Source organism: Oryx dammah, unplaced genomic scaffold (assembly GCF_014754425.2).
Source record: "Oryx dammah isolate SB20612 unplaced genomic scaffold, SCBI_Odam_1.1 HiC_scaffold_29, whole genome shotgun sequence".
NCBI lineage: Eukaryota > Metazoa > Chordata > Mammalia > Artiodactyla > Bovidae > Oryx > Oryx dammah.
In genome coordinates this window covers 29,558,067-29,566,569 of record NW_024070213.1, presented here as the reverse complement: position 1 = coordinate 29,566,569, position 8,503 = coordinate 29,558,067, and the positions used below count along the sequence as shown (strand labels likewise).

The 8,503-nt window shown below is 36.5% G+C and overlaps 1 protein-coding gene and 1 non-coding gene across 2 annotated transcripts in view; both read right to left on the bottom strand.

Annotated features, from left to right (window-relative positions):
- PDE3A (phosphodiesterase 3A) overlaps positions 1-8,503 on the bottom strand; it is a 366,473-nt gene that overhangs the window by 117,214 nt on the left and 240,756 nt on the right. The window lies entirely within an intron of this gene.
- On the bottom strand, positions 2,384-2,490 carry LOC120859008. The gene has a single exon (XR_005720024.1). It is a non-coding gene; the product is annotated as a U6 spliceosomal RNA (small nuclear RNA).

The window sequence follows — 8,503 nt, the reverse complement described above, 5'->3', positions numbered from 1 at the left end:
CTATTATAAACTGTGCTATGATAAACATTGGGGTACACGTGTCTCTTTCAATTCTGGTTTCCTTGGTGTGTATGCCCAGCAGTGGGATTGCTGGGTCATAAGGCAGTTCTATTTCCAAATTTTTAAGGAATCTCCACACTGTTCTCCATAGTGGCTGTACTAGTTTGCATTCCCACCAACAGTGTAAGAGGGTTCCCTTTTCTCCACACCCTCTCCAGCATTTATTGCTTGTAGACTTTTGGATCGCAGCCATTCTGACTGGCGTGAAATGGTACCTCACTGTGGTTTTGATTTGCATTTCTCTGATAATGAGTGACGTTGAGCATCTTTTCCTGTCTTTGTTAGCCATCTGTATGTCTTCTTTGGAGAAATGTCTATTTGGTTCTTTGGCCCAGTTTTTGATTGGGTCGTTTATTTTTCTGGAATCGAGCTGCAGGAGTTGCTTGTATATTTTTGAGATTAGTTGTTTGTCAGTTGCTTCATTTGCTATTATTTTCTCCCATTCTGAAGGCTGTCTTTTCACCTTGCTTATAGTTTCCTTTGTTGTGCAGAAGCTTTTAATTTTAATTAGGTCTCATTTGTTTATTTTTGCTTTTATTTCCAGTATTCTGGGATGTGGGTCATAGAGGATCCTGCTGTGATGTGTGTTGGAGAGTGTTTTGCCTACTCTAGGAGTTTTATAGTTTTGTTCTACTCTAGGAGTTTTATAGTTTCTGGTCTTATTTTTAGATCTTTAATCTATTTTGAGTTTATTTTTGTGTATGGTGTTAGAAAGTGATCTAGTTTCATTCTTTTAAAAGTGGTTGACCAGTTTTCCCAGCACCACTTGTTAAAGAGATTGTCTTTAATCCATTGTATATTCTTGCCTCCTTTGTCAAAGATAAGGTGTCCATGGGTATGTGTATTTATCTCTGGGCTTTCTATTTTGTTCCATTAATCTATATTTCTGTCTTTGTGGCAGTACCATACTGTCTTGATGACTGTGGCTTTGTAGTAGAGCCTGAAGTCAGGCAGGTTGATTCCTCCAATTCCATTCTTCTTTCTCAAGATTGCTTTGGCTATTCGAGTTTTTTTTAGTATTTCCGTACAAATTGTGAAATTATTTGTTCTAGCTCTGTGAAAAATATTGTTAGTATCTCGATAGGGATTGCATTGAATCTATAGATTGCTTTGGATAGTATACTCATTTTCACTATATTGATTCTTCTGATCCATGAACATGGTATATTTCTCCATCTATTTAGTGTCCTCTTTGATTTCTTTCACCAGTGTTTTATAGTTTTCTATATATAGGTCTTTAGTTTCTTTAGGTAGATATATTTCCAAGTATTTTATTCTTTTCGTTGCAATGGTGAATGGAATTATTGCCTTAATTTCTTTTTCTATTTTCTCATTATTAGTGTACAGGAATGCAAGGGATTTCTGTGTGTTGATTTTATATTCTGCAACTTTACTATATTCATTGATTAGCTTTAGTAATTTTCTAGTAGAATCTTTCGGGTTTTCTATGTAGAGGATCATGTCATCTGCAAACAGTGAGAGTTTTATTTCTTCTTTTCCCATTTGGATTCCTTTTATTTCTTTTTCTGCTCTGATTGCTGTGGCCAAAACTTCCAAAACTATGTTGAATAGTGGTGAGAGTGGGCACCCTTGTCTTGTTCCTGATTTTAGGGGAAGTGATTTCAATTTTTCATGATTGAGGATAATGTTTGCTGTGGCTTTGTCATATATAGCTTTTATTATGTTGAGATATGGTCCTTCTAGTCCTGCTTTCTGGAGGGTTTTTATCATAAATGGATGTTGAATTTTGTCAAAAACTTTCTCTGCATCTATTGAGATAATCATATGGCTTTTATTTTTCAATTTGTTAATGTGGTGTATTACATTGATTGATTTGAGGATATTGAAGAATCCTTGCATCCCTGGGATAATGCTCACTTGCTCATGGTGTATGATCTTTTTAATGTGTTGTTGGATTTTGATTGTTAGAATTTTGCTAAGAATTTTTGCATCTATGTTCATCAGTAATATTGGCCTGTAGTTTTCTTTTTTTGTGGCATCTTTGTCAGGTTTTGGTATTAGGGTGATGGTGGCCTCATAGAATGAGTTTGGAAGTTTACCTTCCTCTGCAATTTCCTGGAAGAGTTCGAGTAGGATAGGTGTTAGCTCTTCTCTAAATTTTTGGTAGAATTCAGCTGTGAAGCTGTCTGGACCTGGGCTTTTGTTTGCTGGAAGATTTCTGATAACAGTTTCAATTTCCGTGCTTGTGATGGATCGGTTAAGATTTTCTATTTCTTTCTGGTTCAGTTTTAGAAAGTTGTACTTTTCTAAGAATTTGTCCATTTCTTCCACATTGTCCCTTTTATTGGCATATAATTGCCAAAAAAATGTGGAACCCTTCACAAATTTGTGTGTCATCCTTGCACAGGAGCCATGCTAATCTTCTCTGTATCGTTCCAACTTTAGTATATGTGCTGCTGAAGCGAGCACCATCAACTGCTTTTTAAGGTTATTTTCCCATAAAAATCATTACAGAATATTCAGAAGAGTTCCCTGTGGTATATAGTAGGTTAGTTATTCACTTTATATATAGTATTATATACATTTGAATCTCCCAAATCCTAATTTATCCCTTTCCCTGTTGTTAATCATAAGTTTGTTTTCTAGGTCTGTGAGACTGACTATATTGGTGGTTTAGTCACTAAGTCATCAAATCACGAAGTCTGACTTTTGTGACCTCATGGACTGTAGCCTGCCAGGCTCCTCTCTCCATGAGATTCTTCAGGAAAGAATACTGGAGTGGGTTGCCATTTCCTTCTCTAGGGGGATCTTCCCAACCCAGGGATCGAACCCAGGTCTCCTGTATTGAAGGCAGATTCTTTACTGACTGAGCTATGAGGGAAACCCTGTGAGTCTATTGCTGTTTTGTAAATAATTTCAATTGTGTCATTTTCTCAGATTCCTTATAAGTGATATCATATGATATCTGTCATTTTCTATCTCACTTATTTCACTCAATATGACAAAACCAAATGTAGAACTACCATATGATCCCGCAGTCCCACTCATGGGCATATATCCAGAAAAAGGCATAGTCCAAAAAAATAAATGCACCCCGATGTTCACTGCAGCACTCTTTACAATAGCCAAGACAAGGAAGCAACTTAAACATCTACTGACAGAGGAATAAATAAAAAGAAGAGGTAGTATATACACACAATGGAATATTATTAAGTCATAAAAAGAATGATATAATGACATTTGTTCTAACATGGATGAAAAAGAATGATTTTTAAAAGTGCTAATCAGTTAAACTTTTACCTGTGTTGGTATTAGAATAATTTTCTGAAACTGGATCTAATTATATTAGTTCCCAGTCCAAGGTACTTCAAAAACTTTAGAGAAGTATCAGCTAAAAATACAAGGGCCTGTAAGATGTGAACTTCCTGCCTGGAAGTCTTTGTTCTGTTCTACTGAATAACGATTTTGCTAAACTTTACCTTTGCCTGAAAATTCTTCCACACCCCTTTGCTAGTTTGACCCCTAATAGACTTTCAAGTCAACTCAAATGTAACCTCCTTTCTACCAGGGGTGCCTGGTATAGTTACATCTTTCTTATGAGCTTCTGCCATTCTCAGAGGATGCTGCCAGCACAGTCCCAGTCAACAATTCATTGTATATGTTTCATCCATTAGAGTAAGAACAGAACAGTTTCATTTTTGTGTCCCTATTTCTAATGCCGTGCACAGTGTCTGCCACGCAGAAGAGACGCAGTGTTGAATGAATGACTTCATGAAATGATGAATGATGATAAGCATCTGATTTTATTTTCAGCTGTGCAGCATCAGGCTTAATCTTACATTTATGGCACTTAACATAAAATAGATACTTGAAGACTATATTCTGAGTGAAAAATCACAGGAATACTGTATGGATGTGTGCTATAGTGGTAATGTAAAGACAAGCCTAACAAAAATAAAAAATAACTAATTGTGAATCCAAAGATCAAAAAGTAGAAACTGGAAAGCATCCATTCACTTTGTATTTACCAACTTATCCTTTCTTTACTCCTTTGTATAACTCCGTGTTACTCCTTCTGGGTTCTTGAATCTTGTATTCTAACAACTGGACGAACTCCATTTGAAATATGAGAAAGTCCATCTCTTCTTACAATAACACATGGCTTAGAAAGAAGATATAATATTTTCATTATTGTTGTCCTTATGTAGCTGACAAGAAAACCGTTTTTTGCTAGACAAATTGTATTTTTGTGAATTTCCATAAATTGAGCCTACTTAAAATGAAGACTGTCTATCTAATCTCATTTCCATTGGTAAATGACTTAATGCTCAAAGAGTCAGTTCCTCTTTTCTGTTTATTGCTACTAGAGGATTTAGTCCTTTCACATTATGTAAGACCACGGCAATCCTTATTTCCTGTTTTCCAGATATCTTAAGGTTTCTGCCAAGCATCTCATCCCTCTGGTTTTAATTAGTTTGTATATGTCTTTATTTCCGGATGTCCACTTTTTAATTTTAGTCAATTTTGCTATTTCCTGTTAATCTAACATTTGGTAGACAATGTAAAATTTATAATACATGAAATAGTGCTCACAATTCAATTACTATATAGACTCATTTTATTCTCAAATTCCTGCTTCAGAGTGACAGACACTATCTTACTCCAAACTCCAGATTTTAGAAACTTAAACACTGGCAATGCTGAAGTTTAAGCAATTTTCTCTGTAACATTTGTTGAATATATTAGTATACTAAAATGCTCAAATTAAGATGTGGCAGTAGTTTCTAGGTGTGAATTCTTAGATTTGTGAATATATGCAAGCAATGACTTAATTTCTACCATTTTTGTACATTTGAATTGAGCTGTACATTAAAATAACCTTCTATCCAATCAATCTTATACAGAAACTAAATGAAATTGTCTGATAAATTTATAATTAGAGCTCATTTGTCAGGTCAAATCCAATACTTTGGGTTTGAAAAAGATAGGAGGGTGAATGGAAGGAATAGCTTCTCCGTGAAAAATGTATAGACTACTAATTTTTACAGAATCTTGTAACATGATGTTACACAGAATAAAGTAGAAAAAGAACTCTTTTCATAAGGATGGAAGTCCATAAATCACTCCAAACAATCTTAGAGGTTAATATGTATTATAGGCTAAGTTATGTAAGAAATTATATATCTAAAATATATACAAAGAATTCTCAAACACATCTGTGAGGCCACACAATTACCAGTAAACAGTATTGGGTAACTTTTTAAGCTGCCTTTTTTTTTTTTTTTTTTGGTTAAAGTTTTTCTTTTTTGGGTAATTGTCCACTTAATCAGAGCTTTATTTTCCTCTCTTGATTTTAACCAGGAGGTTTTCTTTACAGCTAATCTTAATTAACTTTATAGCTTAATTTTTTAATATTTGAGCCCTAATGAAATGGTCTGATAACTATTAAGGAGGCTGAAATTTATTTAATGTAAGTTCACTTTTGTTGGATGCTAAGTAAAAAGGATGTCAATTTATAAAGTTAAAATTCAATTTTAGCAAAGACAACTTAGTTTTGACTTGTTCTACAAAATATAGGACATACAAATTTAGTATTCTCATTGAAAATATCTGAGAACTATTTTATAGATGATATCATATACGTCATCATAAATTATTAGAGAAGTAGGCATTCCAAATGAGACAAATAATTATCTTACCTATGCAATCAGAGGTGACTCAATAAATAATATGTTAAATGACATTTATAGAAGCTTAGAAGGAAGATAGCTTTGCTGCTGGCTCTGGTAAAGAATTTGCCTGCGAATGCAGGAGACCCAGGTTTGATCTGTGGGTCAGGAAGATGCCCTGGAGAAGGAAATGGCTAACCAGTCTAGTATTCTTGTCTGAGAAATCCTATGGAAAGAGGAGTCTGGCAGGCTATAGTCTATGAGGTCACAAGACAGTCAGACATGACTGAGTGACTAATCATGCATGCATGATTTCCATTTTGGAGCTGGGTTATGATGCCATTTGTAATATATCAAAGAAATCTGTGAAATGGTAAACAGAAGCTAATGATCTTTTCAGTGGAATAGTTCATAAGGTAGCATCATCTCTCTGTGTCAAAAGATGATTGAGAGATGTCTTTCTTTCTTTGGAAAAGAAGGACAAAGAACATGCTACCAATCAATGTATTGAGAATCTTTTGACATATGTGATTACGTAAGCTGTTTCCTAAGGGAAAATGATAGTACATGTTCTAGAGCCTAGAATCTAGGCGATCAGGTGAGAGAGGAGGACTGGGACATTCATGTCATGTTGAGTGATTAAAGAGCTGAAGACAGAAGTGGTGGAGGTGAAGGTGGTTCAGTTGAGTTCAATTCAGTGGCTCATTTGTGTGCGTCTCTTTGCAAGGCCATGAAATGCAGCATGCCAGGCCTCCCTGTCCATCACCAACTCCTAGAGTCCACCCAAACCCATGTCCACTGAGTTGGTGATACCATCCAACCATCTCGTCCTCTGTCATCTCCTTCTCCTCCTGCCCTCAATCTTTCCCAGCATCAGGGTCGTTTCAAATGAGTCAGCTCTTTGCATCAGGTGGCCAAAGTATTGGAGTTTCAGCTTCAACATCAGTTCTTCCAAAGAACACCCAGGACTGATCTCCTTTAGGATGGACAGGTTGGATCTTGTAGTCCAAGGGACTCTCAAGAGTCTTCTCCAACACCACAGTTCAAAACCGTCAGTTCTTTGGTGCTCAGCTTTCTTCACAGTCCAACTCTCACGTCCATACATGACCACTGGAAAAACCATAGCCTTGACTAGATAGACCTTTGTTGGCAAAGTAATGTCTCTGCTTTTTAATATGCTGTCTAGGTTGGTCATTTCTTTCCTCCAAGGAGCAAGCGTCTTTTAATTTCATGACTGCAATCACCATCTGCAGTGATTTTGGAGCCCCCCAAAATAGAATCAACCACTGTTTCCCCATCTATTTCCCATGAAGTGATGGGACCGGATGCCATGATCTTCGTTTTCTGAGTGTTGACCTTTAAGCCAACTTTTTCACTCTCCTCTTTCACTTTCATCAAGAGGCTTTTTAGTTCCCCTTCACTTTCTGTCATAAGGGTGGTGCCATCTGCATATCTGAGGTTATTGATATTTCTCTCAGCAATCTTGATTCCAGCTTGTGTTTCTTCCAGTCCAGCATTTCTCATGTTGTACTATGCATATAAGTTAAATAAACAGGGTGACAATACACAGCCTTGATGTACTCCTTTTCCTACTTGGAACCAGTCTGTTGTTCCATGTCCAGTTCTAACTGTTGCTTCCTGATCTGCATATAGGTTTCTCAATAGGCAGGTCAGGTGGTCTGGTATTCCCATCTCTTTCAAATTTTCCTCAGTTTATTGTGATCCACACAGTGAAAGGCTTTGGCATAGTCAATAAAGCAGAAATAGATGTTTTTCTGGAACTCTCTTACTTTTTTGACTATCCAGCGGATGTTGGCAATTTGATCTCTAGTTACTCTGCCTTTTGTAAAACCAGCTTGAACATCTGAAAGTTCATGGTTCACGTATTGCTGAAGCCTGGCTCGGAGAATTTTGAGCATTACTTTACTAGCATGTGAGGTGAGTGCAATTGTGCGGTACTTTGAACATTTTTTGGCATTGCCTTTCTTTGGGATTGGAATGAAAACTGATCTTTTCGAGTCCTGTGGCCACTGCTGTTTTTGAAATCTGCTGACATATTGAGTGCAGCACTTTCACAGATCATCTTTTAGGATTTGAAATAGCTCAACTGGAATTCCATCACCTCCACTAGTTTTGTTCCTAGTGATGCTTCCTAAGGCCCACTTGACTTTACATTCCAGGACATCTGGCTCTAGGTGAGTGTGAGTGATCACACCATTGTGATTATCTGAATTGTGAAGGTCTTTTTTGTACAGTTTTGTGTATTCTTGTCATCTCTTCTTAATATCTTCTGCTTCTGTTAGGTCCATACTATTTCTGTCCTTTATTGAGCCCATCTTTGCACAAAATATTCCCTTAGTATCTCTAATTTTCTTGAAGCGATCTGTACTCTTTCCCATTCTATTGTTTTCCTGTATTTCTTTGCATTGAATCGCTAAGGAAGGCTTTCTTATCTCTCCTTGCTATTCTTTGGAACTCTGCATTCAAATGGATACATCTTTCCTTTCCTCCTTTGGTTTTTGCCTCTCTTTTTTATACAGCTATTTGTAAGGCTCCTCAGGCAGCCATTTTGCTTTTTCCCATTTCTTTTTCTTGAGGATGGTCTTGATTCCTGTGTCCTGTACAATGTCATGAATGTCTGTCCCTTGTTCATCAGGCACTCTGTCTATCAGATCTAGTCCCTTAAATCTATTTTTCATTTCCACTGTATAGTCATAAGGGATTTGATCTAGGTCATACCTGAATGGTCTAGTGGTTTTCCCCACTTTCTTCAATTTAAGTCTGAATTTGGCAATAAGAAGTTCATGATCTGA